Source organism: Mustela lutreola, chromosome 11, assembly GCF_030435805.1.
Source record: "Mustela lutreola isolate mMusLut2 chromosome 11, mMusLut2.pri, whole genome shotgun sequence".
Classification (NCBI taxonomy): Eukaryota; Metazoa; Chordata; class Mammalia; order Carnivora; family Mustelidae; genus Mustela; species Mustela lutreola.
The window spans coordinates 55,825,513-55,843,628 of record NC_081300.1 but is presented as its reverse complement, the minus strand read 5'-3'; the positions used below and the strand labels follow the sequence as shown (position 1 = coordinate 55,843,628).

Below are 18,116 nucleotides of genomic sequence, written 5' to 3'. Positions count from 1 at the left end.
AACCATGTAATGCCAGTGATACAATCAGAATAGGTAGGAAGGTCTGTCCTGCTCCTTGGTTTGAATTTGGGTATAAAGACCCAGTAATAGGTGCCTCATTAGCACAGTAGGTAGTGTATCAGTCACATCATAAAGACCCAGTAATTTAGGATAACTCTCATAATCTTTTGAAACAGTTCCAGAAACAGTGTTTGTTGAACTCAGTAGGGGAAAGAATCCATTTGGCTCCTCATGTTTCCCTCCAAGAGTAGTAATGAGGATTAATAAAAAGCATGGCTGAGTAGAAATCTTATTAGTCTACCAAGGGTGAATGGTCTTTAGCCAATTTGTAAAGGGAGCTAAAATTAAATTTTTAATATGATTTAATGTCAATTAAATGCTTACAATAAAGAATGACCACCCTGAAAATTAATCTATCTAATAGCTAAAATATAATCAAATTGGTCTGTTCTAAAAATGAAGCCCTCCTTCCTTTCTAATTAAATACTATTCTATGAAGTTGGATTTGCCAGATCCCTGGAATTTTTTTAAATTTGGAAACATGTCTTCAAGTTTGCTATTTCTTGTAATCAGAAAATTGACTTCTTGTCCTAGCAATTGACAATTAACTTTATAACCCTAGAGAATTTCAAGGACAGAAAAATCAAACTAAAAACAGGAAAGAAAACTAAACAGCAAAAAGTACGATATACACAATTTCAGAGAGACAACCCTCTAGTATTTTGTAATCAATCTCTAATGTTGCTACTCTTATTAGATCTGGCAGTGCCATCTCTGTGCCATCTCTGCCACAGAGAACCAGTGGATTCTTCAGACACCCCTGTAGAGCATGTGTGTATCTATGATATGCTCTGAAAACATCCCAAGCTACTGAGCCCTAAGTTAGGTGCTGCATTTTAACAGGAGACAAATTATCTCCAAGAAGAGGCACTGCCTCATATGAGGTCATGGAAATTTTAGTTTTACACTGTGAAAAACAAAAACATTTCCTTTCTCATTCACAATTCAAAGCCTGGGGTTGTTGTGTTTTTGTATTTTGGTATATGTGGTTTTTTTTTTTTTTTCTTTTTTAACAAAAAGTGAAAATATAAGCAACTAACTATGTGGAAACTGACCTTGATCATCACTTCCCTGTGTTTCTTCAGGGTTTCATTTTCTATTTATTTTATAAGAAACTGTCTTCTGTGATCAAGTCCCAGTTTTGGAGAAGAAAATTCATACATTGTCCCCTTCCCTCCATTCCATGAACATGTACAAGCCATGTTGCTGGGTACTGACATCATAAGGATAATGGCTCCAGCTCTCAGGGAGATTGCAGTCCAGCATGGGGGCAGGGAGCAGCTACAGAGCAATATCATAATTATTTCAGGAATAATAAATCAAGGGCTGCACTGGGCCTAGGGAGCACAAAGGAGATAAACTGGCCCCAGATGGAAGAGGAAAGTTAAAGGTACCAGGGCAGGCTTTCTAGACAGTGTAATCTGTAACCAAGGAGGGTAAGTCTTAACTGGGAAAAGTAGAACGGGAGAAGGCTCTTCAGGCAAGGGAATCAGGATGTGTAAAAAGGGGACTGAGTGTTGTGGTTAAGAATCACAGGCTCAGTTATGTATATTGTTCCACAATTTCCAAAAAAAAAAAAAAAAGAAAAGAAAAAAGCAGCAGCAGCAACAGAGATTTTGGAGTGAGGCCACTACAGTTGGCTTGGGCAACTCACTCTCTGTGTCATTTCCCAATCTGTAAAATGAGAAGCAAAACAGTACCTACGTCCTAGGAGTAAGATCCTTGTGGCTTTAATACACATAAAAGTACTTGGACCTGTGTCAACTTTAAAGGAAGTACTAAATAAACATTAGCATTTATTATCATGTTTACAGACCCAGAGATGAGAGAGGACAGGGCACTTTCAAGGGCATGATGAGTTTTTTTTTTTTTTTTTTTAAAGATTTTATTTATTTATTTGACAGACAAAGATCACAAGTAGACAGAGAGGCAGACAGAGAGAGAGGGGGAAGCAGGCTCCCCACCGAGCAGAGAGCCTGATGCAGGCCTCGATCCCAAGACCCTGAGATCATGACCTGAGCCAAAGGCAGAGGCTTTAAACCACTGAGCCACCCAGGTGCCCAAGGGCATGATGAGTTTAAGTTGCCTTCTCCAACCAGAAGAGTCCAGTAGACAGAAGAAGGAACCCAGAAAAGAGAACTGGGCTAAAGTTTATCGAAAGCCTGTTTTGAAAAATACTGGTTTTTTGTTTTCTTTTTCATCTATATGAGATGATGGATATGAACTAAACTTGTGACAATTATTTCACAATATATGTAAGTCAAATCATTATGCTCTACACCTTAAACTTGTACATTGCAGTATGTCAATTATGTCTCAATAAAACTGGAAAACATGAATTATTTTTTAAAAATTAAAATGACATTTTGAAGATATACTTTTTCCTCCCTGAGGTCATCCCTGAACTTTAAATGTACACGAGGGTGTATCTTTCAATTAGCAATAATCGCGCCTCGGATAAACCTCATTGGCTACGATACTGCCACTGCGCAAAGCTTACGAGGGTGTATCTTTGAAGCTATGTACACTTCAGCTGTTACTCAAGATTAACCTGCCAGTACAAAATAATTACATCTTCCAGCATTAAAATACTCCTTTTCAAAGGGCAGGCTGATCGCACTACTCTGAATATGCCTTCTATCCCAACATCCGAGAAGGGGTATACTCCTAAATCTATGGGTGCCAAGCATTCCCACAAAAACTCATGTTTGGTTTCACACACAACATTTGATAGTCTGGGGACAGAGATACTTATGTTATGATGCCACATGGTATGTAGGAAGGAATGGCAAGAGGACAATATGAGACAATGTAATGAATCTTTCCCATAAAATAACATTACGAGAAGAATAAATGAAAGAAGATGGGATTGGGAGGGAGACAAACCATAAGTGACTCTTAATCTCACAAAACAAACTGAGGGTTGCTGGGGGGGAGGGGGTTTGGGAGAAGGGGGTGGTATTATGGACATTGGGGAGGGTACGTGTTTTGGTGAGTGCTGTGAAGTGTGTAAACCTGGTGATTCACAGACCTGTACCCCTGGGGATAAAAATATATGTTTATAAAAAATAAAAAATTATATTAAAAAAAATAACATTACAGAAATATTGGAATATTGGAGGCTTGAGTTACTTATCATCTTAGTTTCCTCACTGGAAAAGTAAGGTTAAGGACCCTGGGACCTCTAATTCCTATAAACTACTTAATGAACAAGATGTATAGAATCAAGTCTGCACATAAAACTCTAGTAAGGAGGAATATCTGTGCTGTCCAGAAATCTGTCAGGTAATGCTACCAAGGAATGTCTGTAGGAGAGGGCAGTTATCTCTAACTTTCCAGGAAAGACTCACTAATAATTTACTACTCAGACTTCAGGCAACCTTTCTTTAAGTGTAATGTGGCCTCCTCAATAGACAATGTGGAAACAGATCAGATTGGCACATGAGACTAGGGACTGGTAGTCTCAAGGGCAGATCACATACCTGCACAGGGATCCGAGAAAAGCCCTAGCAAACTTCCAATAAGGAGAAGGGCCTTGGACAGTGGGTGTGAGGGCCAAAAGGGTTATTTTGTCTTCCTATTAGACAATAATTCGTGTAATTTCCTCATGTGTGAAATACTGAGAGGCTTCCACTTCCTCTACCTCTTCCTTGAGAAGTGGCTAAAACTCAGCACCTTCTTGTGCCATGAGCTCATTAATGTTGATGCCAACATTTTTCACTCCTGAGAACAGAAATATCCTATTCATACAGGTATTAAAAGCATAAACCCAGGCACTCAAGGTTCTGCCCAGTCAGCTTTCTCACACTAGTCCAAATGCCTGAGCCACAGACACTGCCCATCGTGCCAATGCCACCCAGAAGTATTCTGAATATAGGGAGACAGAAACGAACAGCAGCCTCTCGCACAGCAGGCATTCTAGTCAGTCCCTAGGTTGGCCAAGTTTGTTTTTATAGTGAATTTGTCTTCCACTTGGTCAAAGCTAATCTCTAGGTACTAAGGAAACACAGCTCTCTTGGGATATAAAAATGGTCATGAAAGCTATAAATATAAAGGTGAGGGAAAAAAAGAAAATTTTAAATACAATTTGACCAAATCTTCTTAACCTGTGCTTCATGATTACATAAAAATGCATGCAAATCCATATAACATACTTAATGTGTGCTTTTCACAAGGACCTAAATCTTTCATTAGGTTCTCTTTTTTTTTTTTTTTTAAGATTTTATTTATTCATTTGGCAGACAGAGATCACAAGTAGGCAGGAAGGCAGGCAGAGAGAGAGGAGGAAGCAGGCTCCCCACAGAGCCCGATCCCACGACCCGAGCCGAAGGCAGAGGCTTCAACCCACTGAGCCACCCAGGCACCCCTCATTAGGTTCTCAAAGAGTTCTTTTTTTTTTTTTTTTAAGATTTTATTTATTTATTTGACAAAGCAAGAGTACACAAGCAGGGGCATCAGTAGAGGGAGGGGGAGAAGCAGGCTCCTGATGTGGGGCTCAATCCCAGGACCCCAAGATTATGACCCAAGCTGAAGGCAAATGCTTAACAGACTCAGCCACCCAGGTGCTCCAGATTCTCAGAGTTCTATGACTTGAAAAAGCTAAAAAATACATGATAAAAATATTATTTTTAAAAATACAACTCAAATCCCCAAGCTAGAAGTAACAAGAAAACAAAATACATCATTTTGTCTTTCATTTAAGTATCTTTGAGTAGGGGTGCATGGCTGGTTCAGTTGGATAAGCATCTGCCTTCAACTCAGGTCATGATCCTGGGGTCCTGGGATTGAGCCCCTTGTCCTGGCTGCTTATCCCTCTCCCTCTGCATCACCCCTTCATGCTCTCTCATGTGCTCTTTCTCTCTCTCTCTCAAATAATCGAATAAATAAATAAATATCTGTGAGTAATAAAAGTAATTCCAAATTAAAAGACACTATATGCTATACATGTTCAGTTTGTAAAAAGTTACCTCGCTTCAACAGTTCATCAAATAATTTTGACAATACTATTCATAATTTCGCTTTAAGTGAATTCCTCCTAACACCGGGGGGGGGGGGGGAGACAGCTTGGATAGAAAATAGTTCCCCAAATTAGGTACTGATGGATCATTTAATTGACTACTTGCTGAATTTCAGGTCCAATCATGCTTGGATATGTGAAGAATTCTATTCTAGGGGCAGCATCATTCCATGAAGGCAGAAAACCTGTAACTGAATCTCTTTATCACTTTCCCAAAACAAATAGGGGTACATTCCACTGCACCAGCAGCCATGGGCTTAACTGCAGCTGACCAAGTTTGAAATGACCTCCAAAATCTGTTCTTAGTAACATTCTTGCCTTCATGGAATTGCCAAAATGCCTGCGGGGGTTGGGTTTTCCTTACAGTTGAGTTGAATCTTCTCCCTCCACCTGCCCTGCATCCCTAACTCTTATCATCCACAATATCCAGCTGTGTTATCCAATGGCAAGGCAAGTTCATGGAGGGTAAGAGCTGTGGTGAGAGCTGTCTACAGCTCTGTTAAATGTGAAGTCTGAAGACTGGGACTTTGGCTGAACCGTTAGGATTCTGGCATATGTTTATGATTATTATTAAGCCAACTACTTCCAATGTGTGAGCTAGCTTCTATCAGTTATTTGACTGGGGGCGGAAGCATGACATGAATTCCAAAAGAATAAAGTTTATGTTTAAGTCTGATTCTTTCAAAATTAATGCTTTACTTCAACAAATTATATGGTATCTCTAAAGAATTGAAGATAGCTCCCAAAGTGAGGTATTTTTACTTTTTTTCATTGTTTTGGGTGAAACAATTGGGATCTTTTCAACAACTCATTCAATGAGCCAACCCCAACTCACAAGTAAAATCCTGGAAAGATGTGTATGGCATCTACTACGACTTCCCTTACCAAACCCTCAATATATTCAAGCAGAATTATTGGCTCCTTCCTACACCACCTCTCTGCCCCACACCCTCATCCATACACTGATATACCTACGTCACATAATATATATCCACATACCTAATCCAAACACCATTTTTTTCTATGAAGCAAGTCCTGTGTTCTCTCCACAGGCTGCAAAACTTAATGAGATATGGGTCCCAACTGCCTTGAGCTCCCTTTTAAGCCCCTCAAACATGAGAACTCTGTCTTATTTAGCTTTGCTCCTTCACAGTACCTTCAAGAGAAGACATCCAATGAATGTTAGCTTTAAAAGAAATTGAAAGAGAAAGATAAATCCACGAATGAACTAAGTAAAAGAGGATCTAGGAGTCTCTATTTTCTCAGTTAATTTTTTTTTTAAGATTTTATTTATTTACTTGACAGATCACAAGTAGGCAAAAAGGCAGGCAGAGGGAAGGGGAAGCAAGTTCCTCTCTGAGCAGACAGCCTGATGTGGGGCTCAATCCCAGGAACCTGAGATCATGACCTGAGCTAAACGTAGAGGCTTAACTCACTGAGCCACCCAGGAGCCCCTCAGTTAAGTTTTTTATTTATTTCTTTTACACACTGGTATTGTTAAAACCATTATTTGGATACAGTGTTTAATATACTGGCCTTTTTTCCATTAATATGTTTGCTATCTGTGTAAGTCTCATTCTTTCTCAAACAACTCTTAATTCAAATTTCAGAATGCTAACACCTGAATTTTTACTTTTACTTTTACATTTACTCTTTTATTCCTTTAAAATATGTGAGCTAAGATAGTTTCCCCAAAAGTCAATCCAATAGTATATTTGAGGTAATGTGACTTATAAACTGAATAGGGTAAAGAACACTAGTTAAAGATGTGAAAATTCTGAATTGTCTCGGTTCTTTGTGACCTTGAAAAGTTATTATTCTGAGATTCAGTGTCCTCGCTGAAAAATGAGAGACTGTAACAGGTGCAACCTCTTATTCCATTCGACTTTATATATTCTGGAGAACTAATTCTCTGTATTTTGCTATGATGGGCTTGATACACAAACCTCACAAATACACAAAACAAGAAGCTGTTTACATCAGGGGCCTGAGTACTATGGCCCACTGCCACATTCAGCCCACTGCCTGTTTTTGTTAACAAAGTTTTATTATAGCACAGTCACATCTATTGACTTATTTACTGCCTTTTGCATGCTAACAACAAAAGGGTTGCAACAGAGACCAAATGGTTAGCAAACCCAAAATACTGGTCTTCTGTAGAAAAACTTTGCCAGTCTCTGGCAAATGATGCGCACTGTGCTGTGTGACTTCTTCCCTAAAGAACCCCCCACTCTGTTCCCTGAATGAGACCTGGAAGTTCACCATTCTTTAAAATTCTACATCTGCTCTGAAAAGGTAAAGCACCAGAAGTGTTACGCAAACTGTCAGTTGACTGAATCATCTGACTTCTACCTGGGGGCACTAAAAGGAAAAAGGAAGTCTTCGGTACAACAAAGCAAAGTGAGCAGGCACCAAAGATAAATCTGCTTATACCCTAATTTTGCCTGGATCCGCCACAGAGAGAGAAGTCTTTAGATTCTGATACTGTGATGGGTTTTAACCTAAACCTGCTCTCGTACCTCTTATATGCAACAACTGTACCTGGAGGCCAGTTGGATAACAACCATATAAAATAATAAAAGAGAACTACCAAAACTTCTACATACGTTATTACCACTTTTGGACTGTGATAGAATGATGTGTTTAAATCCCATTACTCTGACCAAAGGAAGGCAGACACAAAATAATATATACTGTAGTGTTCTGCTTATGTAACTTTCAAGAATAGGCAATACTAATCTATGGTGATAGAAGTCAGAAACTGGCAGGGAGGAGGTTAAAGGGCAAAAGGGCATGGAGAGTTTTGGGGGTGATGGAAACATTCTATTATCTTCTTTTGGATGGTAGTTATGAGGCTCAAAAGTTATCTAACTGAATACTTAACTGCATTTTTCTGTATTTGAATATACCTCATTTTTTAAGGGACTATTAAAGAATTTTATAAATTTGGGGTTATGTCTTCAGAAACCTTGGAGATTTTTAGGATCACTGTTGTTACATAATTTTCTCTCCACATTAACAGACAGAAGGGTGAGGTAGTAAGAGAAAGAAAGTGGGGGCGTTGTTGATGGAGAGAATATTCTTGTCCAGCCTCTAAGACCATTTCCTTTACGAATACATTCTTGCAATAAGTCATCAGATACCTCAGTCTGGGCCTTAGTCTTCCAACAAAAAAAAAACTCAAAAGCAGGAAATGAGGAAACAGGTAAAACAGATCTTTTTCCTTTAAAGTGTGTGTTTGTTGGACTATTAAAAACCACAGAAAATATACAAAAACATGATTACATGCCACCTGGAAGTCTCTACTTTATTCAAGTTGTATTAAATCCATTCTAATTTTGTACCAATATAATCAGAAATGTTAAATCTAGTATATATAATATTGATAAAATTTATCTTACCAAAAAGTAAATTATTAATGAATGCTCTTTTTAAACTTGAACAAAAAATACAATAAAGTATGTTCCTCTTAATTTATGATCATCTGAAAAATCAGCTCTCCTTACTAGACAGGCCTCATTTTTCAAAGAAAGGCTTAAAGTCAAACATTTTATTGATCTACTGATACCCTGGCTTGGGTAGTTTGGTTGAAATAAACCAAACTCTACTTACAGTAATTGAGGCCACTAACACTGGACAACAATCTGTGCTTACTGCACAGACAGCAAAGACAGAGATCAACTAAACAAGCAAAATTAAATGAGACGGGGATACATATTATTATACAACCAGTACAGGTCTAAAGCCAATGTTTTGGTTAAAAATCTAGAATTATCTAATTACCTTCATTTCCAACTTAATAAGAGAGAGAGAAAAAAAAAAGAATTTAAGTGTTTGAAGATTCCCCGGAGGTCAACTCATCAGTGGAACCCCCTCGTTACCCAAATGAAGAAGGAAAGGTGTGAACTGAGCTTGGCCTGAGCCTCACTGGTTGACCCCAAGTGCACATGCAGTGGCCCCTGCTTCCCCGGCTAGTCTCACTTTAAGCCTGCTTCGGGGACACCAGCACCTGGCTGCACGCCGTTACACCTTTTCCTTCCACCTGCTCTTCTGCCAAAGACACTTCCCGCTCTCATTCCTCCTAAAGACTTGTGCACATTCTCTTTGTTTTTGTTGTTGTTGAAGTTTGATTGACATACAGTGTTGTATCAGTTCCAGGTACACAGAGATTCATCAATTCTATACATTATGAAATGCACACCACCCTAAGTATAGTCACCATCTGACATGAGAAAACGTGACAATATTATTGACTACATGGCCTATGCTGTGACTTTTTGTAACTGGAAATTTGTGCTCCTTCTTGGAGACTTAATTTAGTCATCCACTCCTCCAGAAGCTTTCCTTAACGCCTCTATCCAACTCTCACCAACCTAACCCCAAGTGGCAGTTACAACTTCTCTGCTCACCCAAAGCACCACAATTTTCTTCATTCTTCTCACCATTCAAATATGGAGTGTCCACACTGGGCCACTGCTAATGCTAGGGGTACAGAGGAAGAGGCAGCGTTTCTACCCTAAACCCTAAAGCAAGTGCCTCTGTACTTCAGAGGCAGCTGAAATAACCTGTTAACTAGTTGATCTAGTCTCATTGAAGGACCGACTATTAACCATTTGTTCTAGTCCCCAAACCCAATATATGGCACCCAGAGGCTCAACAGATATTTGTTCAACTTTGCTTTTATTATGAAAATTGGACTTTAAATTTTTCATGTTTTAATGAGTGAAAAAACCCTTAAGCAAAATTTAATCTTTAAAACAATGGAGGGTATATTTACCTTCTATTCATTATCTTTTTCAAAATTTTATGTGTCAAGGCACACTACTCATTTAAATTGTCACCAGTTTTTATTTGTATTTATTATTCTTTACTTCATAGCATATTACCAAAAGTTTATGTTAATTTAGTGGATTCTGAGAAGGTAGGTGGCATGTATGGTTAGAATAGTCTATTCCCTAACAGAACACCAACCCAAGATTTCTATACGTCTAGTATTTTTCTAACTCAAAATAGCAAATTCTGAAAATATCACCATATACTTGAGATTATTTCTATTTAATGAATGAATTGTTCATTTACTCAATAAGCATACATACAGTACCTTGACTGTATTAGTTCAGGAAACGAGATGAACAAGACATGGCCCTTGGCATCAACAAACAGAAGTACTGCTACTAAGTAGTGGGTTAGGTGCAATACTAGAAGTGTGTGATGAGGTAGAAAAGGGGCAAATATGGACATGACCAACTTGGTTTGAGGGGGAGACAGCCAGGGAAGAAGACTTCACAAAAGAAGAGATGCGCATTTTTTGGAAGACTTCCTGGTAGCTCCTCAACCCAAGGGCAATCGCATGTCCACATTTCAGCCTCCATTCCCTGCACTCAGCAACCATTTGTTAAAACTCCACTGAAAGCCAGGCCCTTTGATGGGGAAAGTAGTTAAGGATTCCGCAATAAAGAAAACAGGAACGTTCTTGCACTAACAGTGCTTATATACTGCCGTGGGGCTAAGGATAAAGTTTTATCCTGTATGCAAACATGTTATTATCAAAGGATTTTAAGTAGGACCAAATGTGTTTAAGTCTTGCATTTCAGAAATCTAGGCTTCATCACAGTAGAGTATGAGAGGAAAAAAATAAAACAAGATGAAATCAGAAAGGGAGACAAACCGTGAGAGACTCTTAATCTCAGGAAACACACTGAGGGTTGCCTCAGGGGAAAGAGGTAGGAAGATGGGTACCTGGGTGATGGGCATCAAGGAGGGCATGTGATACAATGAACACTGGGTGTTATACAAGACTGATAAATCACTGAATGCTACCTCTAAAACCAATAATATATTACATGCTAATTAATTAAATTTTAATTAAAAAAAGAAATCTAGGTTTCTTTCTTGACTTTGACTGAATCTTCAGCTTTTTTGGTTAACTTTTTATAAACACCCCCCTTCAGTCTGCATTTTTCCTCTCTGCACCTTCCCATAAGCTAAGTTTTTATAACAGGTTCTATTTGCTGTCTTTATTTCCTCACCTCACACTTACTCTCCAACCTGCAGCAAACTGGCCTCCACTTTTAGACCCTCATTAATCCCACTCCAGCCAAGATCTTCACTGTTATCCACCCTCCAGACCCAGGGGGTGATTTTCAGTCTTGACATTACTGGTCATCTAGCTACTCCTGATACATTGTCTGCTCATGTGGAACCTAATGCTCTGGCTTCCAGAATGCTCCTAGCTTCTTAGTCTCCCAGTGCACTGCCCTTCCCTATTTGGCACTGCTCCCCAGATTTCGGTCTTTGTTCCACTGCTATTTCTACAGATACTTTATTCTCTCCTGCCAGATTGCATACAGTCCTGGTTTTAACTCTCCTGAATGCGGAAGCCTCCCATGAATAAATAGCTTAGAATTTTCAGGCTTGATCTCCCTCCCAAGCTGCCAGTTTGTAGAGCTTACTACCAGCTGTACATATATACACTTAGCTCAAAGTTTCACCTGCTAGACTATCTCCCCATCTACAATCTGATCATCTGCCAGAATTCTCAATTTCAATTAAAATACTCCCAAACAGAAACCCAAGTAATTTTAATCATCAAATCATACCAACTCCATTGCTTGTTTTCCCCAAGAATCCATCGCTCCCTTTCCTCTGTATTCTCACAATTCCTTATCATCTTTACTTGAACAACGGCATTTGCCTTCTAAATTATTTTGCTACCTCAGTTACAGTTCTCCTTAAAGCAATCTTTTAAACTCCAGAGAAATGAGAAGATTGGAGGATCCTGGAACAGAATAAGCAAACAGTTTCAAAATTACAGTTGTAACTATATGGATTTTAATTCAATTGTTCTGAAACCAGATTAAAACAACAAGAATGATCTGAATTGGGTATGAACATGTTGGAGATGGAGAGTGGAAGAAAGAGAATGAGAATAAACCAGGTTAAATTTGGTTAACTGAAGAGAGTTCCTTCTTAAGACATATAAAAAAAAGTCCCTCCATGGACTCTAAAGAAAATTGGTGCTAATCTTTTTCAACTCCCACAAGAAGAACTATTTTAGAGTCTGGATACGTCTCATGTTTGTTTAAGATTGGCATAATAGAAATCAGCTTCATTTGAGCTTCTTCTAAGCAGTGCCTGACTCATGTTGTTTTAGCTGGTGTTGACTCACTGCCCCACAAAGGATGACACAGCTTTAAATAGGCAGAGGATGGCCTGCTTTTTCCAATTACATGCTTCCAGCAACCAGAAGAGGTGGGGGTCTTCTAGAGTTGAGTTTTCTGCAACTAAGCACAATTTAAACCTAACAAAAACAGTTGCCAAGTTGACCTGGTAATCACTGAGCTTTATAAATGAGGAGGGAGAGAAGTTAAGTTGTGGTATGTTAAAAATCACAGGGCCAGGCATCCTCTGTTTTTCAAAACAAAATCTGCGGAAACTTACAGTCAGCTCTTTTCCCATTTAATTGCTTACTCTATTGAGGTCAGCAAATGTTTTTCTTTAAGATTCCAATGAAAAGCCACAAGTGTGTTTTTAAGACTCTCCACGTTAACTTTAGTGAGATAACGTAGAGGTAGCTGTAATCATGTTTGAAAGGAAGCTAAGGAAATGCCATTCTCATAATTGTTGCCACCTCTTCTATACTTCTATATCCTTCATGTCTCCCAGTGAGAGAGCGAGTTTCCCCCTCTGCCATGATTTCCTTGCCGTCAGCCGGACTGCTTCCAGAACACATCAGACCATGTTGTGGGCCTGAGTGGGTGCCCAGGGGTCAGTACAATGAATTCCGAGTCTGGTTCAAAAAGTTGGTTATTCCTTATAAGCCTCTCAGCGAGACACTTCTATACTTGGCGTATATGTTGTACCACAGAGATTGCCCCTTGCAATCCTTACTCATAAGCAGTCTTTTTTTTTTTTTTAAGATTTTATTTATTTATTTGACAGACAGAGATCACAAGTATGCAGAGAGAGAGGAGGAAGCAGGCTCCCCGCTGAGCAGAAAGCCCCATGCGGGGCTCTATCCCAGGACCCTGGGATCATGACCTGAGCAGAAGGCACAGGCTTTAACCCACTGAGCCACCCAGGCGCCCCATGAGTAGTCTTTCATGATGCATCATTCCTATTTGTAACACACTCTGAACTCCCTGGCTGGTTAAGAATTGTTAGAAGAGACTCCTAAAGACCCAGCAGTTAGGAGAGAAGTCTGGACCACACTGTTTATATATAACTAAAATGACTGTCCATTCTCCATAGTGTCCCAAGAACTGAAGTTTATCAAAACGAATACCTTATAAAATAAACACAAGTGCACAGAGCTGGAGGCCATTCTGATTCAAGTCCAGACTACAATGGGCCCTGGTTTAATTTTCCACATACAAATCCTTGCAGCTCAATTTTGGTCACTATTCTCCATTACTCCAAGGTCATTGACAGATCAGGGCTATTAAGACTAGGGAGGGCTCAGGGGTCTAGATTGCCACAACTTATCTTACAGTATCTAAAATTTTTAGAAAGATTTAGAACAAAACCAATCTTTATAAAAGTATAGTCCAGGACCTGGATTGGTATCCAGCTTGACTTCAAATCAGGATAAGCCAAAAAACTGACTGACTATTGGAAGACAAAATAGGGAAGATCCATTAATTCTCATGGAGTGTTGTTCCTCAACTTGCATTAAGAATTCTTACATTGTAGCATTTTTCACAGAACTTAAACAAAAACACCTACAATTTATATGGAACCATGAAAGACCCCAAACAGTCAAAGCAATCCTGAAAAAGAAAAGCAAAGTTGGAGGCATCCTTTATTTTATAAAACTGTAGTAATCAAAACAGTATGATACTGTCACAAAAACAGACACATAGGTCACTAGAATAGAACAGAAAACCCAGATATAAACCTACAATTATATGATCAATTAATCTTTGACAAAGCAGAATACAATGGGAAAAAGAGTCTCTTCCCCAAATGGTGTTGGGAAAACTAGTCAGCTACATGCAAAAGAATGAAACTGGGTCACTTTCTTACGCCATACACAAAAATAAACTCAAAATGGATTAAAGACCTAAATGTGAGACAGGAAACCATACAGACAGTAATTTCTCTGGCATCGGCCATAGCAACATTTTTCTAGATATGTCTCCTGAGATAAGAGAAATAAAAGCAAAACCAAAACAAAACAAAACACAAACAAACAAACAAAAAACTATTGGGACTACATCAAAATAAAAAGCCTCTGCACAGAAAACAATCAGCAAAACTAAAAGGCAACCTATTGAATAGAAGATATTTGTAAATGACTTATGTGATAAACGGCTAACAACCAGAATATACAAAGAACTTATACAACTCAACACCTGAAATAAAAATAATCTAATTTTAAAATGGGCAGAAGACATGAACAGACATTTCTGCAAGGAAGACATCCAAATGGCCAACAGACACATGAAAAGATGCTCAACATCACTCATCATCAAGGAAATGTAAAACTACAATGAGATATCACCTCACACCTGTCAGAAGGGCTAAAATAAAAAATATAAGAAACAAGTGTTGGCAAAGATGTGGAGAAAAAGGAAACCTCTGGTGGGAAGGCAAACTATTGCAGCCAGTGTGGAAAACAGCATACAGAAGTTCCTCAAAAAGTTAAAAATACACCTACTACGGCACCTGGGTGGCTCAGTGGGTTAAGTGTCCTCCAACTCTTGATTTCAGCTCAGGTCATGATCTTGGGGTTGTGAGACTGAGTTCTGTGTCAGACTTGGAACTGAGCCTGGAGCCTGCTTGGGATTCTTTCTCTCCCTCTGCACCCCCTGAAAAAATACTACTACCCTACCATCTAATAATCACCTTACTGGGTATTTACCCCCAAAATACAAAAACACTGATTTGAAGAGATACATGCACCCCTATGTTTATAGCAGCATTATTTACAATGGCCAAATTATGGAAGCAGCCCAAGTTTTCGTGGATAGATGGGATGAACAAAATAATAATGGAATATTATTCAGCCATAAAGAAGAATGAGGTCTTACCATTTGCAATGACATGGATGGAGCTATAGAGTATAATGCTAAGCAAAATAAATCAGAAAAAGAAAAATACCATATGATTTCACTCATATGTGGAATTTAAGAAACAAACAAACAAACAAACAAAAAAAGCAAAAAAAAAAAAAAAAAAAAAAGAGAGAGAGAGAGAGAGAGGGAGAGAGAAACCAAGAAACAGAGACCCTAACTATAGAGAGACAAATGAGAGGAATGGTTATCAGAGGGGAGAGGGGGTAAAGGGATGGGTGACCTAGGTGATGGGGACTAAGGAGTGCACTTATCATGATGAGAACCAGTGATGTATGAAGTGTTGAATCACTATATTCTACACCTGAAACTACTATAACACCATCTGTTAATTATACTAAAATTAAGAGAATAATTTAATTTAAAAAATTATTGGCACTCTCCCCAAGGGAAAAAAAAGAAAAAAGAACTTTTATGTTGTGAGTCACACTGCAAGGAATGAAGTAAAAAATACCTTTTCAACTATAGGAATCTTTTAAAGAAAGCAATTAATAAAATTAAAATGAAAAATTCTAAGAGCTAGTTACTAAGAACATCAAATTAAAGGATTAACAATTGCCCTTCCCCGCTTCTAAGCACCCCCGCTAAAAACCACAGAAAGTTTTCTTGTTACTAATTGCTTAGATCTCACTTTATTGGTCAAATTGAATGACCTCTTAGCACATTTGTATACTTTACAATACTGTTACCTAAGACTGCATGAGGGGCAAGAATTTAAATTCTTTTAAATTAAAGGAAAAAAATTCCTAACATCGTACTTGCTTCAACTGATGACAAAATTTTTCAAGCTATTTATATCCACTCATATTTAACACACTGAATACTTACTCCATTGGAACAGAATTAAAATGATTTAAAAAAAAAAAAAAAGACTAAATCAAAACTGAGTATTTGTAATATCCATTATGTGAAAGTTGCTAGTTTGCTAAGGTGGATACAATAGCAATACTGTTCCTGCTCTCAATTAACCTATGACCAAACTGAGACAGAAAAACACTAAATCCATAATAAATAATGTTTCAAGATTTAAACAAAAGGTTAAAAGCACCAGTTCTGGAAGGGTTGGATGGGAATCCTCGCTCTATCATTACCTCACTGTGTAACCATGGGCTGCTTCTCTGTGCCTTAATTTCTTCCTATGAAACAGGACTGTTTTAAAGATTAAATGATAATGTATGTTAAGCTAAGTAAGTTGTCAATAAAAATAGTCCTTTAAAAAAAAGAAATGACATCATAGGACAACGATCTTTATGTATTGACAGGTGAAAACTGTTGTCAAGGAAATTTTCAGGAAAGAAGTTTAGTCCTTACTTTTCTATTTATTCTCCTTTGTTTGGTACTTCATCTCCAGACACAAATGAGAGTTTGGTTCCAACACAGACGTGCTAATTTTAGTTACTTGCATGAATGTTTAGATATGATAATGAAGGTAGGGAAAAGTATCAAGAGAAGAAATCAAATGTCCTATTATTAGCTATAATGTTATTTTTCTATGTTCAACATTTTTTTCTAAGCACCTGTCAGATATCTCTACAGATCTAAAAATATAAATACACCTATGGACCTTTGTATAAAGACAAATGCACTGGCCAGTGTTTTCTAAATAGATTTCATAAATGAATACTGAACAGGAAACCTCAAAAGAATTCTTTTCTCTATACATTACAGATATACAAAAGTAAACTTTCTTGCTAATCACAAAATTTAACACAGATCCAAAGATTTATCTCTCATAAATAAGATAATCAGCACCACAACTTCGAATTACTAAAACAGTAGAAATAAGTCTCAAGTGCTTCATAATTTTTAAAATTCTACATACTACTTTCTCTTTGGTTTCCTGTCCTTCATATTGTGTGCCTGTATGCAGTTATCTTCTAGTAATCTAAGGGATCAGAAATGGCATGCATAGATTTAATTACTTTTGAAGAGTAACATGAGACAAAGCAGCTGGTTCTCTAAGTGACAGTGTATGTTCTCCCACCCTTGGACACTTAATACCTGTCAAACAGATAGTTTTATCTATAATACTAATTTATTAAAGAGTGACATAACACAGTTGATACTAAAAGAATGTGTCATAAACCCAGATACTTAAGATGAATATATAGTTAAACAATCTTTTAGTTCCCATTTTAGAAAAGAGCAACTTGAAGCTTTTAGATATGCTACGGTTTATTCTGAAATGCATCCTCTAGTAATCACAAAGAAATGAACACATGAAATTTCATGTGATGAAAAATGACACAGTATCCAAACTCACTAACTCAATTAACTAGAACACAGCAAGAAACTGAATCCAGACAAGCAAACCAATATATGCTCAAAGAAACTGAAATAAGTGCTATCAAAATCTTTTGTTAGATTATACAACTTAGTCCTTTGATAAGCTTTTCTTTGCACAGTTCTAACAACCTTGATTATCTAATGAAAAGTAAATTATAAAGCATGTTTAAAAACAACATTAGAAAGAACAAAAGTACTGCTAAAGGTTTTCAAGGCTGCCTGAAAACAAAGGGGACTATAACAACAATAAATATTATTTAAGTTATATAAGAAATAAAACAATATACCAATGTAGGCTATTTACTATGAAGGCAAGCAAACTTAAACACCATACTGTCTAAATGATAGGCTATTTACCATGAAGGCAAGCAAACTTAAACACCATTACTGTCTAAATGATGACAGTCATTAAGGAGCGTTACGGCCCTAGTTAAGGGTATGCCTGACCTTATATTTTTATCCAAAGAGGCTTAAAGCAAAATTTGTCACTTAAGTGGATAAACTTTACTTCCAAAATTTTCTTCTGAGGACATTTTACTGCCTTCCTTGGCTCTGTTCTATAACACCCTGCTTTTATTCTTCACAGGAACTGATATCTAGAGACCACAGATTGAGAAAAAGAGAATAGGAATTACTTTAGAAATGAAATAGTTTAGTTTAAGGACAGAATGAGAAGAAAT

General features: G+C 37.7%; 1 protein-coding gene and 1 pseudogene across 3 annotated transcripts in view; both read right to left on the bottom strand.

Moving 5' to 3' along the window:
- Positions 1–18,116, bottom strand: part of ARHGAP28 (Rho GTPase activating protein 28) — a 239,700-nt gene that overhangs the window by 184,107 nt on the left and 37,477 nt on the right. The gene's annotated exons all lie outside the window — the stretch shown is intronic.
- LOC131812018 (U4 spliceosomal RNA) lies at positions 2,380–2,557 on the bottom strand (annotated as a pseudogene).